The sequence below is a fragment of the Salvelinus fontinalis genome, chromosome 19 (assembly GCF_029448725.1).
Source record: "Salvelinus fontinalis isolate EN_2023a chromosome 19, ASM2944872v1, whole genome shotgun sequence".
Lineage (NCBI taxonomy): Eukaryota > Metazoa > Chordata > Actinopteri > Salmoniformes > Salmonidae > Salvelinus > Salvelinus fontinalis.
Window position 1 is genome coordinate 34,745,990 of NC_074683.1, and position 24,196 is coordinate 34,770,185.

Genomic DNA, 24,196 nt, shown 5'->3' on the forward strand with positions numbered 1-24,196 from the left:
TTTTGGTACCCTTCAAGGGGTCTGAATACTTTCCGAATGCACTGTATGCCTTTGCTCAATGGACTAATTAAATGTAATGAAAACCTTGAATCTCATCAAGTTATACCATGTCAATCTATGATTACTACGGAATGTAGATGAAGGAGATGTGTTGTATAGGGTAGGATAAGCTCACCTCATCTAGATGAAGGAGACGTGTTGTTTAGGGTAGGATAAGCTCACCTCATCTAGATGAAGGAGATGTGTTGTATAGGGTAGGATAAGCTCACCTCATCTAGATGAAGGACACGTGTTGTATAGGGTAGGATAAGCTCACCTCATCTAGATGAAGGACATGTGTTGTTTAGGGTAGGATAAGCTCACCTCATCTAGATGAACGAGATGTGTTGTTTAGGGTAGGATAAGCTCACCTCATCTAGATGAAGGAGACGTGTTGTTTAGGGTAGGATAAGCTCATCTCATCTAGATGAAGGAGATGTGTTGTATAGGGTAGGATAAGCTCACCTCATCTAGATGAAGGAGATATGTTGTATAGGGTAGGATAAGCTCACCTCATATCGATTGATCATCTGCTCCTTGAACTTCTCTGCCCACTGGCTGTGTTGGTTGATCTCATCATCCTGAGATAGGAGCAAAGAAGAAAAAGATGTTCCAATACAAAAATGTTGCATTCATGTTTGGATTTACCAAGATTCTGTAATCCACTTTTTGGGGGGCAGCTAGCTAATGCAGGGCTATGGCTGTTACTGTGAGAGGGATTTGTGTTTACACCAATATGTTCATTTTCCCAACAGTTAATTGGTTAGACCATTATGACCTAGGGCAAACAAACCTAATAATCCCTCATTAAGTTAATGATTGGGTGATTAAAACAGATTTAATATAATTCCACAGAATTATGCATGTATGCTATTGTATAGTATTTGCATATGATTAAATACATTAACTGTGGTTAATTACATCAATAAAACATCAACCACAGACACAGACACTTTCCAGTCATCCATGACCATGAACCTTCATCCCCCAGGGAATCATCCTGCTGTATGTGCTCTTGGAATGATCGGAAACTGGGAACATTCGGAAAGGGAAGCTCCATCCCTTCCTACCCAGCCGCACCCACCTTGTCATCCAGCTGCTGGTATATGTCGGTGATGAGCCCCTCGTATCGGGTCTTCTCCTCGTCCAATAACGGGACACGGGGCGGGGCTATAGTGTTGATCATGGGTGTGGCCGTGGCGTTACCACTACTGTCTTTATTCTCCTTACTGCTCAGCTGCTCCTACACTGGAACAGCTCACCTGGGAGAGGGAGGGAGGGTTGAGACGGAGGGAGGGAGGGAGGGAGGGAGGGAGGGGGAGGGATGGATGGAGGGAGGGGGGGGATGAGACAGAAGGAGGGGGGAGGAAGGGAGGGAGGGAGGGGGGGAGGGAGGGAGGGGGAGGGATGGAGGGAGGGAGGGAGGGAGGGGGGGGGTGAGACAGAAGGAGGGGGGAGGAAGCGGGGGAGGAGAGACGGAGGGAGAAATGGAATGACAGAGGCAGGAGGGAGAAAGGAGGGAGGAAGGGGGAGAGGGAGGAAGAGAAGGGGGAGGGAGGAGAGAGGGAGGGAGGGAGGGGGCAGCAGTGGTTAGAGTGATGGACCTCAACCAAACATGTACGTTGTGGGTTATGGAGAGGGACAGCAGGGACAGATTTTAGCTCACTAAATGTGCCTACACATCCTTATCACATTCATCAACTGAGTGTGTGAGGAAATGCACTAAATACACTGTACAGAAACCTAGTTCAGAGGAGAATAATATCTGCTATCTGTGTCTACGATCGTTTCATTCCGTCTATTATGATTTGTTACTTGTATTGAAAAGCGCTATACAAATAAAGTTATTATTATTATAAATACAACACATCCATATCTCAAAACACTAACATTTCTACAGGATCCAGAGATATATTGGGACATGATTAAAGTGACAGGTGATGAGGCAACTTCTTAGGGATTGGTGTCCCGTCAACAGGACAGTTGTAAATCATGCAGCCGGTTATGTCAAGATCACAGATTTTAGAGAAACAACAAACGTCGGTACATATAAGTGTCTTATATCGGCTGAAAGCTTAAATTATTGTTAATATAACTGCACTGTCAAATTTACAGTAGCTATTACTGCGGAAATTAAATTAAAATGCAAATCAATTTATAACATTTTTGACATGCGTTTTTCTGGATTTTTTTGTTGATATTCTGTCTCTCACTGTTCAAATAAACCTACCATTCAAATTACAGACTGATCATTTCTTTGTCAGTGGGCAAACATACAAAATCAGCAGGGGATCAAATACTTTTTTCCCTCACTGTATGTAGCATTCCATCTCTCTCCACACTCCCTCCCTTTTGGTTCCAGGTCAAACCCTTTAAAGTTAAGAGTAGAACCAAAAAGGGTTATCCTATGGGGACAGCCAAATAACCCTTTTGGAACTGTTTTTTGTGAGAGTGTAGCCTCCACAATGGAGAACTCTGACCATAATGGTCTTCACATGTGGAAGGGGTAAACAGTGTGCCCCATTTGGGAGAATCAACAATCTGTTTGCATTATTATACATTATTTTGCAATGCAAAATGGAGATACTTTTATATATATATATATATATATATAGTGTATGTGGACAACCCTTCAAATGAGTGGATTCGGCTGTTGCTGACAGGTGTATAAAATTGAGCACACAGCCATGCAATCTCCATAGACAAACATTGTCAGTAGAATGGCCTTACTGAATAATTTTTCTTTGAAGAGCTCAGTGACTTTCAACGTGGCACTGTCATCCAACAAATCAGTTCTTCAAATTTCTGCCCTGCTAGAGCTGCCCCGGTGAACTGTAAGTTCTGTTATTGTGAAGTGGAAACGTCTAGGAGCATTGGGAACGCATTTTCTGGAGGGATGAATCACGCTTCACAATCTGGCAGTCTGACGAACGAATCTGGGTTTGACGGAAGCCAGGAGAATGCTACCTGACCCAATGCATAGTGCCAACTGTAAAGTTTGGTGGAGGAAGAATAATGGTCTGGGGCTGTTTTACATGGTTCGGGTAAGGCCCCTTAGTTCCAGTGAAGGGAAATATTAACCCTACAGCATACAAGACATTCTAGATGATTCTGTGTTTCCAACTTTGTGGCAACAGTTTGGGGAAGGCCTTTCCTGTTTCAACATGACAATGCCCCAGTCCACAAAACAAGGTCCATACAGAAATGGTTTGTTGGTGTGGAAGCACTTGACTGGCCTGCACAAAGCCCTGACCTCGACCCCATCGAACAACTTTGGGAGGAATTGGAACGCCAACTGCGAGCCGGGCCTAATCGGCCAACATCAGAGCCGGGCCTAATCGGCCAACATCAGAGCCGGGCCTAATCGCCTAACATCAGAGCCGGGCCTAATCGCCCAACATCAGTGACCTCAATAATGCTCTTGTGACTGAATGGAAGCAAGTTCCCAAAAGCAATGTTCCAATGTCAAGTTGAAGCCTTCCCAGAAGAGTGGAGGCTGTTGTAGCAGCAAAGGGGGGACCAGCTCCAAATGAATGCCCATGATTTTGGAATGAGATGTTCGACGAGCAGGTGTCCACATACTTTTGGTGATGTAGTGTATATGTTTCATTTATATCAACCACAATCTCAAAAAGAGAAAAGTACTGTATAAAAGGAGGCAAGTCTGCACAGCAGGTTGCTAGCTGACTAATGAGTACTGAGAGGAGGGCCGTGATCACGGCTACAAATCCAGCATCCAGAAAGTATATCATGATGAACATCCTGTTGTTGAAAACACAACAAGACTAAATATGTCAGTATGTTTGACAGACAACCTCTATCCAGGTCAGAACAGAACCCAGCCCAAACTGAGATGACAAATTGCCTGCTGCTTAAAATCCCAACATCAACCGACCTATTTATTCTAACAAGGATCTTATTTGGGAAAAACAAAGCTTGCAAAGGGGGAATAATCAGTGAGTAAATGAGAAAACTGGAAACAGAATGCATGAACGGATGAGTGGTTTGGGAAAACATCTCCAGTCCTCATCCTACCGTATTAGTGAAGCCTATTCTACACGTGTTCAGTGGCCAGGATGAACAAAACCCCTCTGGGTCATCCACAGATCTTCTATATGACTTTCATTAAAACAATTTCATCAAATTAAAACAAAGTTTCATCAGTAACAATGATTGGTTTATCTAAACACATCCCCTACAACCCCATGACCTCTGACTGTCAGTGAAGACCTTAGCGTTCATAGGACAGAAGAAGGTGAGAGATGTGTGGAAACAGTTTCTGATGCTTCCAGAGAAGGTTGTGCAGTAGAGTAACTGGGTTCACAATATATTCAATTGGTTTGCGTAAATTATCATAATTTACTGTGTATGCCTTGCAGTCGAGATGTACTCATCAGAATTCTAATCCCGTTAGACCATAATTGCTAAAGCTCCTCCGCTTTCGTTTATGCTCTCTCTGTCTCTCTACATTTTTCTCAAGCCTCTCTCTCTCTCTCTCTCTCTCTCTCTCTCTCTCTCTCTCTCTCTCTCTCTCTCTCTCTCTCTCTCCTCCAGTCCTCTACTCCCTTTCTTTGTTACCTTTTCTCCAGCGTTTGAGCTCGGTCTCCAGTTTATGGATCATGTATTTCAGGCCTTTGGTCTTCTCCTTCTCGTACTTCTTCTTCCACTCCTCAGCTGTCAGCTCCTGGTTCACTGACACTGTGTTCTTAATGGTTGTAGCTCTGCAACATAGAGAGAAAGAGAGCGAGAGAGAATGAAAGAGCGAGAGAAGAGCGTGAAAATGAAAGAGAGAGAGTCAGCGGTACAACTGAATGATGCATTCATTTAACCAAATCCCTCTGAATATGAATGTAAGTAGTGTTTATGTATTGAAGGTCAAAGGTTTGCACATCCTTGAACTGTTTTTTTGTTACACTAACGACAACACAGCAGTAATCAATGTCAAATATATGTATATCACCCTCTGTTAGGTTGAACAGCAACATCGACACAAGGTCACAGCTGATCCAGACTCATTACAGATCTCATCTCTATTTGAACAAATAAATTCACACTTGCAGACTGACTAAAAGAGATACCAGACCACCAACATTCCTCCATCCCTTCCCTCAGAGATCCAGAGCCACAACAGTGTGTATTCTGAGCTCTGATCTCTGTCCGTAATGTGATGTGGTGTGTACAGTGTGTGTATTCTGAGCTCTGATCTCTGTCCGTAATGTGATGTGGTGTGTACAGTGTGTGTATTCTGAGCTCTGATCTCTGTCCGTAATGTGATGTGGTGTGTACAGTGTGTTTATTCTGAGCTCTGAGCTCTGATCTCTGTCCGTAATGTGATGTGGTGTGTACAGTGTGTTTATTCTGAGCTCTGAGCTCTGATCTCTGTCCGTAATGTGATGTGGTGTGTACAGTGTGTGTATACTCAGTGATGACCTCTGTTCGAACATGAGGGTGGACTTGGTCTCTGCCTCGTTGTAGACAGTGGGGGAGGCACAGATGATGATGGTAGTCCTACAGTTTTCCCTTAGAGAGTCCTGCAGGATACAGGTCATCTTGCTGTCTCTGTAAGGCACGTGGGTTTTCTAAAGGACGGAAAGAGAACATTTATATGCACATCAATACAAAACATCAATACAAAACTTAAAAATAAAATATACAAAGAAATCATTATTTGATTATGTAAAGCAGGGATCATCAACTAGATTCAGCAGTGATATCCAATTGGTAGTTACAGTCTTGTTCCATCGCTGAAACTCCCCTATGGACTCAGGAGAGGCGAAGGTCGAGAGCCATGCCTCCTCCGAAACATGACCCTGCCAAGCCGCACTGCTTCTTGACACACTGCTCGCTTAACCCGGATGTCAGCCGCACCAATGTGTTAGAGGAAACACCGTCCAGCTGGCAACCGAAGTCAGTTTGCAGGCGCCGGGCCCGCAACAAGGAGTCGCTATGGCGCAATGGGACAAGGAAATCCCAGCCGGCTAAACCCTCCACTAACCTGGACGATGCTGGGCCAATTGTGCCTCATGGGTCTCTCGGGCAAGGCCAGCGGTGACACAGCCTGGGATTGAACCCAGGTCTGTAGTGAAAACTCAAGCACAGCGATGTAGTGCCTTAGACCGCGTCGCAACTCAAGAGGCCCCCAGAACATAATTACAAATAATTTGTAGACTGCAAATTGACCGCAAGAAGCGCAAACAGATATAACTTTTGACTAAAACATAAGCATTTCAAACCTTGCTTACATTTGTATATGATCACGTGTCTCTCTATTATGCATGGGAATACTTGGGAACAGATTACCAAAATGAAAATCACTTTGAGCTGATTTACTGGTGTTTTTATAGTATTTAATGTCCAACAATGAAAAAAAACAACATTATATACAGTGCCTTGCAAAAGTATTAATCCCCTTGACGTTTTTCCTATTTTGTTGCATTACAACCTGTAATTTAAATGGATTTATATTTGGATTTCATGCAATGGACATTTGGACTACACAAAATAGTCCAAATTGGTGAAGTGAAATGAAAAAAATAACTTGTTTAAAAAATTAAAAATTAAAAAATTAAAAGTGGTGCGTGAATATGTCTTCACCCCTTTTGCTATAAAGCAAATAAATAAGATCTGGTGCAACCAATTACCTTCAGAAGTCACATAATTAGTTAAATATAGTCCACCTGTGTGCAATCTAAGTGGTACATGATCTGTCACATGATCTCATCTATACATGCTACGTCCGTTGTTGGAATGAGACCAAGGCGCAGCGTGGTGTGGCAGTGGTCTAGGGCACTGCATCGCAGTGCTAGCTGTGCCACCAGAGTCTCTGGGTTCGCGCCGAGGCTCTGTCGCAACCGGGAGGTCCGTGGGGCGGTCCGTGGGGCGACGCACAATTGGCATAGTGTCGTCCGGGTTAGGGAGGGTTTGGCCGGTAGGGATATCCTTGTCTCAGTATGTAAAAATGTAATGAAATGTAAAAAAAAAAAAATAATAATAAAAAATAAAAAAATGTAATAAAATGTATGCACTCTACTGTAAGTCGCTCTGGGTAAGAGCATCTGCTAAATGACTAAAATGTAAAAAAATGTAAAATGTGGTATGCGTACATCTTTCTTTATTTTGATGAACACCAAAAAAACAACAAAAGATAAACAAGCGTAACATTCTGCAGGCTACACAGTAACTGTACAAAAACAAGATCCCACAATCTAAGGTGGGAAAAAGTATGATCCCCAATCAGAGACAACGATAAACAGCTGCCTCTGATTGGGAACCATACTAGGTCAACAAATAAATAGAAACATAGATTGCCCACCCAAGTCACACTCTGACCTAACCAAATAGAGAATAAAAAAGGCTCTCTAAGGTCAGGGCGTGACAATACACCTGTTCTGAAAAGGCCCCAGAGTCTGCAACACCACTAAGCAAGGGGCACCATGAAGGCCAAGGAGCTCGCCAAACAGTACAGATTGGGGTTGGGTTATAAAAAAATATGAGAAACTTTGAACATCCCACGGAGCACCATTAAATCCATTATTAAAAAATGGAAAGAATATGGCACCACAACAAACCTGCCAAGAGAGGGCCGCCCACCAAAACTCACTGATCAGGCAAGGAGGGCATTAATCAGAGAGGCAACAAAGAGACCAAAGATAACCCTGAAGGAGTTGCAAAGCTCCACAGCGGAGATTGGAGTTTCTGTCCATAGGACCACTTTAAGCCGTACACTCCACAGAGCTGGGCTTTATGGAAGAGTGTCCAGAAAATATTGGTACTCGCCTAAAGACATGGAGGGGGACTCCCCAAACATATGGAAGAAGGTACTCTGGTCAGAAGAGACTAAAATGGAGCATTATGGCCATCATGGAAAACGCTATGTCTGGCGCAAACCCAACACTTCTCAACACCCCGAGAACACCATCCCCACAGTGAAGCATGGTGGTGGCAGTATCATGCTGTAGGGATGTTATTCATCAGCAGGGACTGGGAAACTAGTCAGAATTTAAGGAATGATGATAGCGCAAAATACAGGGAAACTCCTGAAGGAAACCTGTTTCAGTCTTCCAGAGATTTGAGACATGGACGTAGGTTCACCTTCCAGCAGGACAATGACTCTAAGCATACTACTAAAGAAACACTTGAGTGGTTTAAGGGGAAACATTTAAATGTCTTGGAATGGCCTAGTCAAAGCCCAGACCTCAATCCAATTGAGAATCTGTGGTATGACTTAAAGATTGCTATACACCAGCAGAACCCATCCAACTTGAAGGAGCTGGAGCAGTTTTGCTTTGAAGAATGGGTAAAAATCCCAGTGGCTAGATGTGCCAAGCTTATAGACACATACCCTGAGACTTTCAGCTGTAATTGCTGCAAAAGCTGGCTCTAGAAAGTATTGACTTTGGGGGGGTGAATAGTTATGCATGCTCAAATTATTTTTTTTGGTCTTATTTCTTGTTTTCTTCACAATAAAAAAATATTTTGCATCTTCAAATTTGTAGGCATAAATCAAATGATACAAACCCCCCAAAAATACATTTTAATTCCAGGTTCAAGGCAAAAAAATAGGAAAAATGCCAAGGGGGTGAATACTTTCGCAAGCCACTGTATATTTAAACTCAGCAAAAAATGAAACGTCCTCTCACTGTCAACTGCGTTTATTTTCAGCAAACTTAACATGTGTGAATATTTGTAGGGATGTTTGTAGGGAATAATTTATAGGGAATAACAAGATTCAACAACTGAGACATAAACTGAACAAGTTCCAAAAGACATGTGACTAACAGAAATTAAATGTGTCCCTGTACAAATATGGGGGGGATCAAAATCAAAAGTAACAGTCGGTATCTGGTGTGGCCACCAGCTGCAATAAGTACTGCTGTACATCTCCTCTTCATGGTCTGCACCAGATTTGCCAGTTCTTGCTGTGAGATGTTACCCCACTCTTCCACCAAGGCACCTGCAAGCTCCCGGACACTTCTGTGGGGGAACGGCCCTAGCCCTCACCCTCTGATCCAACAGGTCCCAGACGTGCTCAATGGGATTGAGATCCGGGCTCTTTGCTGGCCTTGGCAGAACACTGACATTCCTGTCTTGCAGGAAATCACACACAGAACCAGCAGTATGGCTGGTGGCATTGTCATGCTGGAGGGTCATGTCAGGATGAGCCTGCAGGAAGGGTACCACATGAGGGAGGAGGATGTCTTCCCTGTAACGCACACCGTTTAGATTGCCTGCAATGACAACAAGCTCAGTCCGATGATGCTGTGACACACCGCCCCAGACCATGACGGACCCTCCACCTCCAAATCAATCCCGCTCCAGAGTACAGGCCTCGGTGTAACGCTCATTCCTTCGACGATAAACGCGAATCCGACCATCACCCCTGGTGAGACAAAACCGCGACTCGTCAGTGAAGAGCACTTTCTGCCAGTCCTGTCTGGTCCAGCGACGGTGGATTTGTGACCATAGGCGACGCTGTTGCCGGTGATGTCTGGTGAGGACCTGCCTTACAACAGGCCTACAAGCCCTCAGTCCTCTCTTAGCCTATTGTGGACAGTCTGAGCACTGATGGAGGGATTGTGCGTTCCTGGTGTAACTCAGACAGTTGTTGTTGCCATCCTGTCATTAATTGTTTATGGTTCATTGAACAAGCATCGGAAACAGTGTTTAAACCCTTTACAATGAAGATCTGTGAAGTTATTTGGATTTTTACAAAATATCTTGAAAGACAGGGTCCTGAAAAAGGGACGTTTCTTTTTTTGCTGAGTTTATATACACTGAGCATACCAAACATTAGGAAAACCTTGATAATATTGAAAACTCAATTCGTCAGGGAATGGACTCTACAAGGTGTCGAAGCATTGCACAGGGATGCTGGCCCATGTTGACTCCAATGCTTCCCACAGATGTGTGAAGTTGGCTTGATGTCTTTTGGGTGATGGACCATTCTTGATACACAAGGGAACCTGTTGAGCGTGAAAAACCCAATAGTGTTGTAGTTCTTGACATAAACCGGTGCACCTGGCACCTACTACCAAACCCCGTTCAAAGGCACATAAATATTTTGTCTTGCCCCCTCTGAATGGCACACATACACAATCCATGTAACAATTGTCTCAAGGCTTAAAAATCTTTCTTTAACCTTCATCTACACTGGTTGAAGTGGATTTAACAAGTGACATCAATAAGGGATCATAGCTTTCATCTAGATTCACCTGTTCAGTCGATGTCATGGAAATAATAGGTGTTCTTAATGTTTTGTACACTCAGTGTATATTTGTATTTATTATGGATCCCCATTAACTGCTGCCAAGGCAGTAGCTACTCTTCCTGGGGTCCAGAAACATTAAGGCAGATATATACAATCAACAATATTACATGACATTACATTTCATAACACTTTTCACAACACATTGTGTGCCCTCAGGCCACTACTCTGCTACCACATATCTACAATACAAAATCCATGTGTGTATAGAGTACATGTGTTAGCATGTGTATGTGTGTTTGTGCGTGTGTATCTCTTCACAGTCCCAGCTGTTCCATAAAGTGTATTTTTATCATTTTTTTCAATCTGATTCTACTGCTTGCATCAGTTATCTGATGTGGAATAGAGTTCCATGTAGTCATGGCTCTATATATTACTGTGCGCCTCCCATTGTCTGTTCTGGACTTGGGATTGTAAAGAGACCTCTGGTGGCATGTGTTGTGGGGTATGCATGGGTGTAAAGATGATTTATTGAAAAATATGATTTATTGAAGAGAGAGAGAGAAGGAGAGGCAGGGGAGAGAGAGAGAGAAGGAGAGGCAGGGGAGAGAGAGAGGCAGGGGAGAGAGAGAGAGAAGGAGAGGCAGGGGAGAGAGAGAGAGAGAGAGAGAATGAGAGGCAGGGGAGAGAGAGAGAGAGGAGGAGAGGCAGGGGAGAGAGAGAGAGAAAAGGAGAGGCACGAGAGAGAGAGAGAGAGAGTGCAGGAGAGGCAGGGGGAGAGAGAAAAGGATAGGCAGGGGAGAGAGAGAGCAGGAGAGGCAAGGAAGAGAGAGAAGGAGAGGCAGGGGGGAGAGAGAGAAGGAGAGGTAGGGGAGAGAGGTGAGGAAAGGAAGAGGAGAGTGAGAAGTGGGGTGGGAGGGAAAAGAGGAAGGGAAGACCAAGTGAGAGAAGGAGATGAGAGGGATGAGAGGCGGAGAGGGAGGGTAGTAAGAGGGAAGACCACTCACCTTCTCACTACCAGCCAGATCCACCAGGTAGACTTCTCACCTTCTCATTACCAGCCAGATCCACCAGGTAGACTTCTCACCTTCTCATTACCAGCCAGATCCACCAGGTAGACTTCTCACCTTCTCACTACCAGCCAGATCCACCAGGTAAACTTCTCACCTTCTCACTACCAGCCAGATCCACCAGGTAGACTTCTCACCTTCTCATTGCCAGCCTGATCCACCGGGTAGACTTATCACCACCAGCCAGATCCACCAGGTAGACTTCTCACCTTCTCACTACCAGCCAGATCCACCAGGTAGACTTCTCATCACCAGCCAGATCCACCAGGTAGACTTCTCACCTTCTCATTACCAGCCAGATCCTCCAGGTAGACTTCTCACCACCAGCCAGATCCACCAGGTAGACTTCTCACCTTCTCACTACCAGCCAGATCCACCAGGTAGACTTCTCACCTTCTCATTACCAGCCAGATCCACCAGGTAGACTTCTCACCACCAGCCAGATCCACCAGGTAGACTTCTCACCACCAGCCTGATCCACCAGGTAGACTTCTCATCACCTTCTCATTACCAGCCTGATCCATCAGGTAGACTTCTCACCTTCTCATTACCAGCCTGATCCACCAGGTAAAGTTTTTGACAGCTTCAGTTCTATCTCTATGTTCTCCTGCTTGATGTTGATCAGGAAGATGCTGTGACTGCGAGAACTGCGAGAACATTCATGTCTGTGTGGACAAATAAACAGCAGCACAACATTTGAGTGGTAGCACAGAAAATGGGCAGTCTTTTGCTGAATCACTGGATATAAAATGTAGCTCAAATGTATTTATTCATTAAATGTGTGATTCCAGAGGAAAAGAGAAGCACTTACTTGTAACAGCCACGTGACTATTGGACTTTCCCTCATCGATGACATCCATAACCTCTTCTGGACTGGACACAGAGCGGTCCGTACAGCCCTGTGTGTGTAAATGGGAATGAGTGTGAAGCTGAGGTAAATGTTGCATCAGAACCACAATATTGTGGGGTATTTACCAGAAATATTATTTACTGTGCTTAGTGAATGAACAATAATATTATCAACAGTTTAAATAATTTCTGTTTAGAGCACTTTAGCAACAGAGATTGGATACCCACCTTAACATAGAGCACCTTGTTTTTGTCCTCATGCACCACCAGGTTGGTCTTTGACACTGAAAAAGAAAAATATTTAAATCAGAATTGTCCATCTCACTTTTCAGAAATCCAAACTTTATTAAAACTAGAAAGTCTTTACTCACCATCCAATAAGTCTCTGATTTTGTCTAAGTAGATTTCAAAGTAGGAGACGTATAAAGACACAACATACACTATATTTACAAAAGTATGTGGACACCACTTCAAATTAGTGGAGTCGGCTATTTCAGCCACACCTGTTGCTGACAGGTGTATAAAATTGAGGACACAGCCATGCGCTCTCCATAGACAAACATTGGCTAAATAATGGCCTCACTGAAGCGCTCCTTGCCTTTCAATGTGGCACTGTCATAAGATGCCACTTTTCTTCAAATTCCTGCCCTGCTGGGGCTGCCCTGGTCAACTGTAATTGTGGTTATTGTGATGTGGAGATGTCTAGGAACAACAATGGCTCAGCCGCGAAGTGGTAGGCCACACAAGCTCACAGAACGGGACCGCCAAGTGGTGAAGCGTGTAGAGCGTAAAAATTGTCTGTCCTCGGTTGCAACACTCACTAACGAATTCCAAACTGCCTCTGGAAGCAGCGCAAGAACAAGATGTGTTCGTCGGGGGCTTCATGAAATGGGTTTCCATGGCTGAGCAGCCGCACACAAGCCTAAGATCACCATGCGCAATGCCAAGTGTCGGCTGGAGTGGTGTAAAGCTCGCCGCCATTGGACTCTGGAGCAGTGGAAACGCGTTCTCTGGAGTGATGAATCATGCTTCACCATCTGGCACTCTGACGGATGAATATGGGTTCGGCAGATGCCAGGAGAACGCTACCTGCCACAATGCATAGTGCCAACTGTAAAGTTTGGTGGAGGAGGAATAATGTTCTGGGGCTGTTTTTCATGGTTTGGGCCACGCCCCTTAGTTCCAGTGAAGGGAATTCTTAAAGCCACAGCAGACAATGACATTCTAGATGATTCTGTGCTTCCAACTTTGTGGGGAAGGCCCTTTCCTGTTTCAGCATGACAATGCCCCACTGCACAAAGCGAGGTCCATACAGAAATGATTTGTTGAGATTGGTGTGGAAGAACTTTACTGGCCTGCAGAGCCCTGACCTCAACCCCATCGAAGACCTTTGGGATGAATTGGAACTCCGACTGTGAGCCAGGCCTAATCGCCCAACATCAGTGCCCAACCTCACTAATGCTCTTATAGCTGAATGGAAGCAAGTCCCTGCAGCAATGTTCCAACATCTAGTGGAAAACCTTCAAAGAAGAGTGGAAGCTGTCATAGCAGCAAAGCGGGGACCAGCTCCATATTAATGTCCACGATTTTGGAATGTGATGTTCGACAAGCAGGTGTCTACATACTTTTGGTCATGTAGTGTATATCACACACTGCATATTAACAAACCGTTAATAAACAGGACTATGACAGCATTACTTCTGTGCCAGTCTTGTCCTTGGTGAAGTACCCACTATTCTAACAGATGAGCACTCGGGTTCATAGGCTTTTGTGTTGTGACCTTCCATTTGGGTTACTAGAGGACCACACAGCCACACAGTCACCAGTTGGATGTGTCACTGCAGTGACCATATGGTACATGTAACCTACCCCAGAGGAGCTAGCACCATAATGGACACCTGGCTGTGTGGGTCCTGTCACTAACACTAGCACAGCAAAGAGCACTGGACTATCCCTCAGCCACCACAGCACCTGTTCCATTCACATTGTATATGGTACACATAATACACTGCTCTTACACTTTCATAACATCTTAATATACATTCTCATATATTGACAAATCCTGCAAAATTATATCTTAACATAGACTATTTGCTCTGAAGGCAAGCTAACCTAAATTACATGGACACTGAGCACCTAGCCCAGGTTCCGGAGGGGCCATGGTGTGTCTATTACCTTAATGTGGAACCTAGCCAGGGTTCTAGATGGGCCATGGTGTGTCTGTTACCTTAATGTGGAACCTAGCCAGGGTTCCAGAGGGGCCTTGGTGTGTCTGTTACCTTAATGTGGAACCTAGCCAGGGTTCCAGAGAGGCCATGGTGTGTCTGTTACCTTAATGTGGAACCTAGCCAGAGTTCCAGAGGGGTCATGGTGTGTCTGTTACCTTAATGTGGAACCTAGCCAGGGTTCCAGAGAGGCCATGGTGTGTCTGTTACCTTAATGTGGAACCTAGCCAGGGTTCCAGAGGGGCCATGGTGTGTCTGTTACCTTAATGTGGAACCTAGCCAGGGTTCCAGAGAGGCCTTGGTGTGTCTGTTACCTTAATGTGGAACCTAGCCAGGGTTCCAGAGGGGCCATGGTGTGTCTGTTACCTTAATGTGGAACCTAGCCAGGGTTCCAGAGGGGCCATGGTGTGTCTGTTACCTTAATGTGGAACCTAGCCAGGGTTCCAGAGAGGCCATGGTGTGTCTGTTACCTTAATGTGGAACCTAGCCAGGGTTCCAGAGAGGCCTTGGTGTGTCTATTACCTTAATGTGGAACCTAGCCAGGGTTCCGGAGGGGCCTTGGTGTGTCTGTTACCTTAATGTGGAACCTAGCCAGGGTTCCAGAGAGGCCTTGGTGTGTCTGTTACCTTAATGTGGAACCTAGCCAGGGTTCCAGAGAGGCCTTGGTGTGTCTGTTACCTTAATGTGGAACCTAGCCAGGGTTCCAGAGAGGCCATGGTGTGTCTGTTACCTTAATGTGAAACCTAGCCAGGGTTCCAGAGGGGCCATGGTGTGTCTGTTACCTTAATGTGGAACCTAGCCAGGGTTCCGGGGGGGCCATGGTGTGTCCGTTACCTTAATGTGGAACCTAGCCAGGGTTCCAGAGGGGCCATGGTGTGTCCGTTACCTTAATGTGGAACCTAGCCAGGGTTCCAGAGAGGCCTTGGTGTGTCTGTTACCTTGATGTGGAACCTAGCCAGGGTTCCAGAGGGGCCTTGGTGTGTCTGTTACCTTGATGTGGTACCTAACCAGGGTTCCAGAGGGGCCATGGTGTGTCTGTTACCTTGATGTGGAACCTAGCCAGGGTTCTAGAGGGGCCATGGTGTGTCTGTTACCTTAATGTGGAACCTAGCCAGGGTTCTAGAGGGGCCATGGTGAGTCTGTTACCTTAATGTGGAACCTAGCCAGGGTTCCAGAGAGGCCATGGTGTGTCTGTTACCTTAATGTGGAACCTAGCCAGGGTTCCAGAGAGGCCATGGTGTGTCTGTTACCTTAATGTGGAACCTAGCCAGGGTTCCGGAGGGGCCATGGTGAGTCTGTTACCTTAATGTGGAACCTAGCCAGGGTTCCAGAGGGGCCATGGTGTGTCTGTTACCTTAATGTGGAACCTAGCCAGGGTTCCGGAGGGGCCTTGGTGTGTCTGTTACCTTAATGTGGAACCTAGCCAGGGTTCTAGAGGGGCCTTGGTGTGTCTGTTACCTTAATGTGGAACCTATCCAGGGTTCTAGAGGGGCCATGGTGTGTCTGTTACCTTAATGTGGAACCTAGCCAGGGTTCCGGAGGGGCCTTGGTGTGTCTGTTACCTTAATGTGGAACCTAGCCAGGGTTCTAGAGGGGCCATGGTGTGTCTGTTACCTTAATGTGGAACCTAGCCAGGGTTCCAGAGGGGCCTTGGTGTGTCTGTTACCTTAATGTGGAACCTAGCCAGGGTTCCGGAGGGGCCATGGTGAGTCTGTTACCTTAATGTGGAACCTAGCCAGGGTTCCGGAGGGGCCATGGTGTGTCTGTTACCTTGATGTGGAACCTAGCCAGGGTTCCAGAGAGGCCATGGTGTGTCTGTTACCTTAATGTGAAACCTAGCCAGGGTTCCAGAGGGGCCATGGTGTGTCTGTTACCTTAATGTGGAACCTAGCCAGGGTTCCGGGGGGGCCATGGTGTGTCCGTTACCTTAATGTGGAACCTAGCCAGGGTTCCAGAGGGGCCATGGTGTGTCCGTTACCTTAATGTGGAACCTAGCCAGGGTTCCAGAGAGGCCTTGGTGTGTCTGTTACCTTGATGTGGAACCTAGCCAGGGTTCCAGAGGGGCCTTGGTGTGTCTGTTACCTTGATGTGGTACCTAACCAGGGTTCCAGAGGGGCCATGGTGTGTCTGTTACCTTGATGTGGAACCTAGCCAGGGTTCTAGAGGGGCCATGGTGTGTCTGTTACCTTAATGTGGAACCTAGCCAGGGTTCTAGAGGGGCCATGGTGAGTCTGTTACCTTAATGTGGAACCTAGCCAGGGTTCCAGAGAGGCCATGGTGTGTCTGTTACCTTAATGTGGAACCTAGCCAGGGTTCCAGAGGGGTCATGGTGTGTCTGTTACCTTAATGTGGAACCTAGCCAGGGTTCCAGAGGGGCCATGGTGTGTCTGTTACCTTAATGTGGAACCTAGCCAGGGTTCCAGAGGGGCCATGGTGTGTCTGTTACCTTAATGTGGAACCTAGCCAGGGTTCCAGAGGGGCCATGGTGTGTCTGTTACCTTAATGTGGAACCTAGCCAGGGTTCTAGAGGGGCCATGGTGAGTCTGTTACCTTAATGTGGAACCTAGCCAGGGTTCTAGAGGGGCCATGGTGAGTCTGTTACCTTAATGTGGAACCTAGCCAGGGTTCTAGAGGGGCCATGGTGAGTCTGTTACCTTAATGTGGAACCTAGCCAGGGTTCCAGAGAGGCCATGGTGAGTCTGTTACCTTAATGTGGAACCTAGCCAGGGTTCCAGAGGGGCCATGGTGTGTCTGTTACCTTAATGTGGAACCTAGCCAGGGTTCCGGAGGGGCCTTGGTGTGTCTGTTACCTTAATGTGGAACCTAGCCAGGGTTCCAGAGAGGCCATGGTGTGTCTGTTACCTTAATGTGGAACCTAGCCAGGGTTCCGGAGGGGCCATGGTGAGTCTGTTACCTTAATGTGGAACCTAGCCAGGGTTCCAGAGGGGCCATGGTGTGTCTGTTACCTTAATGTGGAACCTAGCCAGGGTTCCGGAGGGGCCTTGGTGTGTCTGTTACCTTAATGTGTAACCTAGCCAGGGTTCTAGAGGGGCCTTGGTGTGTCTGTTACCTTAATGTGGAACCTATCCAGGGTTCTAGAGGGGCCATGGTGTGTCTGTTACCTTAATGTGGAACCTAGCCAGGGTTCCGGAGGGGCCTTGGTGTGTCTGTTACCTTAATGTGGAACCTAGCCAGGGTTCTAGAGGGGCCATGGTGTGTCTGTTACCTTAATGTGGAACCTAGCCAGGGTTCCAGAGGGGCCTTGGTGTGTCTGTTACCTTAATGTGGAACCTAGCCAGGGTTCCGGAGGGGCCATGGTGAGTCTGTTACCTTAATGTGGAACCTAGCCAGGGTTCCGGAGGGGCCATGGTGTGTCTGTTACCTTGATGTGGAACTCCAGGTTCTCGTCCATAGAGTAGATGTGGTCAAAGACATCCCTGCTGATACGGGGATAGTACCCATCTGCTGAGAGTCATGTAGCTTGTCCTGGAAAAAACACTCCTGGTCAAATAAACAAGATACACTACAGCACTTAGCATTCCCAGAAGTTGAAATGGCAAGTAGCAATACAGGTTCATTACATAGGGAAAAAGCACTCTCCTCAAACAAAGGCCTTATCCCTCTTAGCTTTCATAAGGCCTGAGTCCTCATATTGATAAGAAATATACATGCACCTCAAGGGGGTTTCATTCCAAGCTCCTTTGCCAGCCTGAACTTCCTTTACTTTAGTCCCCTCATCCCCCACCTCAATTTCATTCAGTCTTACCTCTCCTTATCCAGCCCAAACATAATAAAAATGATATTGACTTGACAATAAAAATGTAATGGACTATCACAGTCTGTCATTCGCCTCAGGGCTGATGCCATTCATATGGTAATATGATGCTGGCGAGGTAGACGAGGATAGGGAGATGTATAATAGCACCATAGATTAAGCACATAACAAGGATAGTTTTACATTCTGGTCAGGCTGGCAGCGTGGAAGCTAATCATACTGCCACCATCGCTTCCCCGCCCTTCCATTAGCTGCTGAGGAATAATGGAATAAATGTTTTCCAATTTTATCCTGGGGCTTGCTGAAGGCTCTCTGGGCTGTTTCCAGGGCAACGGATGCAGCTGAATAGGAGGCTATTGTGTGTATGTGTAATCGCATGGTGGCACATCATGTGAACCATGGCGGCGTAACACCTCGCTGCTATTTTGGCGTGCCGTCTGGCATAGGCAGTCAGCCTAAATAAAGGTATGCCAGGAAGGAAGACACAGCAGGAGGGAAGGACTGTTGGGAATGTTCCCATTCAAGGAGAACCAGACATTTTCTTCCGCAACACAAGCATGACAGAGATTTTTGCTGAAAAGTCTGTCGGTGATTTATTGTATATGCATACTGACTGGCACCTCCCTTAAATGAAGCAAACATGTTTGACAATCTCAAGTGTCTGCCGCCTGAGTAACCACAGCACAATTTCGATCCGCCTGTAAAAAACATGTTTCCGCAACACTACATTTAATCGTCTAAAACTCACTTTTGAAATCATGTTAGGATTATGACTGAGGTAATCATCTTAAAGGGATAGTTCATGCAAAATATATATTTGTGTTAAATTACCCTTACCTTGAGTTGTGTCTTAAGGCCCATGGTGACAGAATCCACAATAATCCATTATTTACTTCTGGCTACAGTCAGATTTAATGAATGGAAACAGCCAAACCGATGTTAGCAAACCTGCACTGCAAAACGAAACTTCTTAAACAACGCTTCAAACTAAGTTTGGTAGAGTCAATACTCACGAAGAACCTGTCCAGGTTTTCTTCCACGCGAGAATGTTGTCATTTTGCAATAAAACATTTTAAATGCTCTGATACTTCCTATGGTTTACCGGTTCCTATGTTTATCCGGAAAGCAATCTGCGTCTTAGTGCCTGCCCCAGGAGGACATCATCAATGGAAGACACATAAAGATACCCTGTGCTGTTGCTACGTGAGGTAATAGTTTCAGATCTGAGGAACTAAGTTCCAGCAATTATTTTAGCAGTACAAACGTTAAAAAAGTCTCGGCTTGCAGTGCAGCTTTGCTAACATCGGTCCGGCTGTTGCCATTCATGAAATCTGATGATGCTAGTATGCCAACTCCAGGCTGTAGACAGAAGTACATAATGGATTATTGTGGATTCTGTCACCATGGGCCTTCAGACACAAATCAAGGTAAAGGTAATTTAATCCAAATATAGATTTTGCATGAACTATTCCTTTAAACTCCAGTCACTACCAACTCAGCCAATGGGTCACTAGATCACCTACAGATGCAGGCAGCGAGGCCAAAATTTAAACCTGATTCTAGTCTGTACCTCTGGCTCCTCTTTAAACGGTTTTACGTTCCATGAGCCTCTCCTTTGTACTGGCTTGTAAAACTCCATAAAATTAGCTGCTAATAGTCATACTTGCACAGTAGCTTCAGTGAAGCCTAATGTCTGCTATCCTTAATCTAATCTCTAAAATAATCTCTTTGGTTCTAGCACAAATCCCAGTGAGGCATCAAAATGTCCTCCATGGTGTGGGTCTTTCCTGATGAGGTCTGGCCATAGGCAAAGATTGTTCCATTGTACCTGCCCAGCACATCTACAAAATGCAGACACTGGGGTTACGTCTTTCATAGTAGCTCTGGAGCTGAGTTGATATGATGATAAAATGATGATGATAAGGATGATGATGACGGTGAGGAGGAGAGGAGGTCAGATAAAGAGACTGCAGTACAGTGTCTCTGACCTTTGACGATCTGCTTGGCACAGGCATCGTAGACTTGCTCCTGGGCTGTGTTGGGTGGCAGGACTCGGACAAACACATAGGGCTTACTCTGCAAGGGACGAAATAAAGCAACTGTCAATAGTCTAATTTCACCGTTAGTCCATTCCTGAGGAACCGTTGTGAGTTATTTTCATCAACAAAACTGCATGTAAGAACGTGAATAAAGCCTAAACATTTTCCGCCTCAGACATTTTCTCACTGTTGAATCTTTTGACTGCAAGCAGGGTCTGACAATCTGACAAGGTGAGAAAATAGAGTCCGTATTACATCCAGTAAGGTTCCATGACTGTGGTGACCTTGTTCCCTCCAGATCTCTTTCAGAGTCAGTGTGTCTAGAAGGTGTCACACTAAACAGGTCTCCTCCTGCACTGAGGTACAGCCGCAGCAACTCTAAACTGACCTCAGATCAGTTATTCTGTCTGTTTAGGAGGTGTCACACTAAACCAGTCTCCTCCTGCTCTGAGGTACAGCCGGAGCAACTCTAAACGGACCTCAGATCAGTTATCCTGTCACAACAGTACGCCTGTCTGATTATTCACTTAGTATAGGACAGATCACCTGTCTCCTTACACTGTGGGCCTGGAGGTTACTTTGGAGACAGAGACAACAGCAGATGTTTCTGTTAACAGCATCCTGGTGTAACAGTTTAACTTTACGTACGTCCCCTCGCGCGAACCAGGGACCCTCTGCAAACATCAACAACTGACACCCACGAAGCATCGTTGCCCATCGCTCCACAAATGCCGCGGCCCTTGCAGAGCAAGGGGAACCACTACTTCAAGGTCTCAAAGCGAGTGATGTAACCGATTGAAACACTATTAGCGCGCACCACAGCTAACTAGCTAGCCATTTCACATCCGTTACACTGGGACGGGCTTGAATCAAGCCGGCCCACAAACAGTTACACAGGAAAACAAAGGATGGAGAGGAGATGTTTTCAAGACAAGATTTGTATTTGTATTTATTATGGATCCCCATTAGTTCCTGCCAAGGCAGCAGCTATTCTTCCTGGGGTACAGCAAAAATAAGGCAGTTATACAATTTTCCAAGCACACAAAGTGTGTGCCCTCAGGCCCCTACTCCACTACCACATATCTACAACACAAAATCCATGTGTACGTGTGTGTATAGTGCGTATGTTATCATGTGTGTGTATGCATGTCTCTGCCTATGTTTGTGTTGCTTCAGAGTCCATGCTGTTCCGTAAGGTGTATTTTTATCAGTTTTTTAAATCAAATTTTACTACTTGCATCTGTTACCTGATGTGTAGTCATGGCTCTATGTAGTACTGTGTGCATCCCATAGTCTGTTCTGGACTTGGGGACTGTGAAGAGACCTCTGGTGGCATGTCTTGTGGGGTATGCATGGGTGTCTGAGCTGTGTGCTATGTCGTTTAAACTGGCAGCTCAGTGCTTTCAACATGTCAATAACTCTCACAAATACAAGCAGTGATGAAGTCAGTCACTCCTCTACTTTGGGATGGTGGGTTATGAGTGTTTTAGAACTTCTGTGTAAGATGTACAGCACATGTGGATTCACATGTCCATCTGTGTTTGTGAAATGTTATTGAATGCCTGTGTGCATGGGGAGCTAGAAGTGCCACAGTCAGAAATACTCTCCCTCCTCTTCCATAGCAAGCGGGTGTTTTTATGTGTGCATGTAGTTGTGCATGTGTGTGTAGTTGTGCATGTGGGTGTGTGTAGTTGTGTATGTGTCTCTCATCCCTCTTGGAGACAGGCCACCACCAGACACTACTCTATACTGCTGTAGGAGTGAAATATTGCTTCCCACTTTGTTGTTGACCTGCTAGTCTAATCTAAAATAAAATATCTGGGACAGTTGACATTCGGTCAGACTGATTTCAAACCCATGTAATTACCTTAGTTTAACAAAGGAGATGATTTGACAAGCAGCAGAATTGATGGATCTTATAATGGGACATTCCTCCTGGCTAAGAGTCGGTTTACTCACCCTGGGGCTTTGATGGAGTGAGGTGGGGGTGGACTCATTCAACTGAAGGTCATATGCATTTTCCCCATCAAGCAATGGTGTTTCTAGCTATCCTCCAGTCCCCAGTTTCATCAAGCAATGGGGTTCTAGCTATCCTCCAGAGTCCCCAGTTTCATCAAGCAATGGGGTTCTAGCTATCCTCCAGAGTCCCCAGTTTCATCAAGCAACGGTGTTTCTAGCTATCCTCCAGTCCCCAGTTTCATCAAGCAATGGGGTTCTAGCTATCCTCCAGAGTCCCCAGTTTCATCAAGCAACAGGGTTCTAGCTATCCTCCAGAGTCCCCAGTTTCATCAAGCAACAGGGTTCTAGCTATCCTCCAGAGTCCCCAGTTTCATCAAGCAACAGGGTTCTAGCTATCCTCCAGAGTCCCCATTTTCATCAAGCAACAGGGTTCTAGCTATCCTCCAGAGTCCCCAGTTTCATCAAGCAACAGGGTTCTAGCTATCCTCCAGTCCCCAGTTTCATCAAGCAACAGGGTTCTAGCTATCCTCCAGTCCCCAGTTTCATCAAGCAACAGGGTTCTAGCTATCCTCCAGAGTCCCCAGTTTCATCAAGCAACAGGGTTCTAGCTATCCTCCAGAGTCCCCAGTTTCATCAAGCAACAGGGTTCTAGCTATCCTCCAGAGTCCCCAGTTTCATCAAGCAACAGGGTTCTAGCTATCCTCCAGAGTCCCCAGTTTCATCAAGCAACAGGGTTCTAGCTATCCTCCAGAGTCCCCAGTTTCATCAAGCAACAGGGTTCTAGCTATCCTCCAGAGTCCCCAGTTTCATCAAGCAACAGGGTTCTAGCTATCCTCCAGTCCCCAGTTTCATCAAGCAACAGGGTTCTAGCTATCCTCCAGAGTCCCCAGTTTCATCAAGCAACAGGGTTCTAGCTATCCTCCAGAGTCCCTAGTTTCATCAAGCAACGGGGTTCTAGCTATCCTCCAGAGTCCCTAGTTTCATCAAGCAACAGGGTTCTAGCTATCCTCCAGAGTCCCTAGTTTCATCAAGCAACGGGGTTCTAGCTATCCTCCAGAGTCCCCAGTTTCATCAAGCAACAGGGTTCTAGCTATCCTCCAGAGTCCCTAGTTTCATCAAGCAACAGGGTTCTAGCTATCCTCCAGAGTCCCTAGTTTCATCAAGCAACGGGGTTCTAGCTATCCTCCAGAGTCCCCAGTTTCATCAAGCAACAGGGTTCTAGCTATCCTCCAGAGTCCCCAGTTTCATCAAGCAACAGGGTTCTAGCTATCCTCCAGAGTCCCCAGTTTCATCAAGCAACAGGGTTCTAGCTATCCTCCAGAGTCAAAGCCCTTGAATAAGTACAGTGCATTCGGGAAAGTATTCAGACCACTTGACTTTCCCCCCTCATCAATCTACACACAATACTCCATAATGACGAAGCAAAAACATAAAAAAAAAATTGTGGGCAAATTAAAAAATAAATAAAACCGAAATATCAAATTTACATAAGTATTCAGACCCTTTACTCAGCACTTTGTTGAAGCACCTTTGGCAGCGATTACAGCCTCGAGGCTTCTTGGGTATGATGCTACAAGCCTGGCACACCTGTATTTGGGGAGTTTCTACCATTCTTCTCTGCAGATCCTCTCAAGATCTGTCAGGTTGGATGGGGAGCGTCACTGCTCAGCTATTTTCAGTTCTCTCCAGAGATGTTCGATCAGGTTCACGTCTGGGCTCTGGCTGGTCCACTCAAGGACATTCAGAGACTTGTCTCGAAGCCACTCCTGCGTTGTCTTGGCTGTGTGCTTAGGGTCATTGTCCTGTTGGAAGGTGAACCTTCACCCCCAGTCTGAGATCCTGAGTGCTCTGGAGAAGGTTTTCGTCAAGGATCTCTTTGCTCCATTCATCTTTCCCTCGATCCTGACTAGTCTTCCACATCCCCACAGAATGATGCTGCCACCACCAGGCTTCACCGTAGAGATGGTCCCATGTTTCCTCCAGACGTGACCCTTGGCATTCAGGCCAAAGAGTTCAATCTTGGTTTCATCAGACCA

At 45.9% G+C, this 24,196-nt stretch overlaps 1 pseudogene; it reads right to left on the minus strand.

The window, feature by feature from the left end:
* Positions 1-17,799, minus strand: part of LOC129816180 (kinesin heavy chain-like) — a 31,558-nt pseudogene extending 13,759 nt beyond the window's left edge.
* Positions 17,800-24,196: the final 6,397 nt, after the last annotated feature.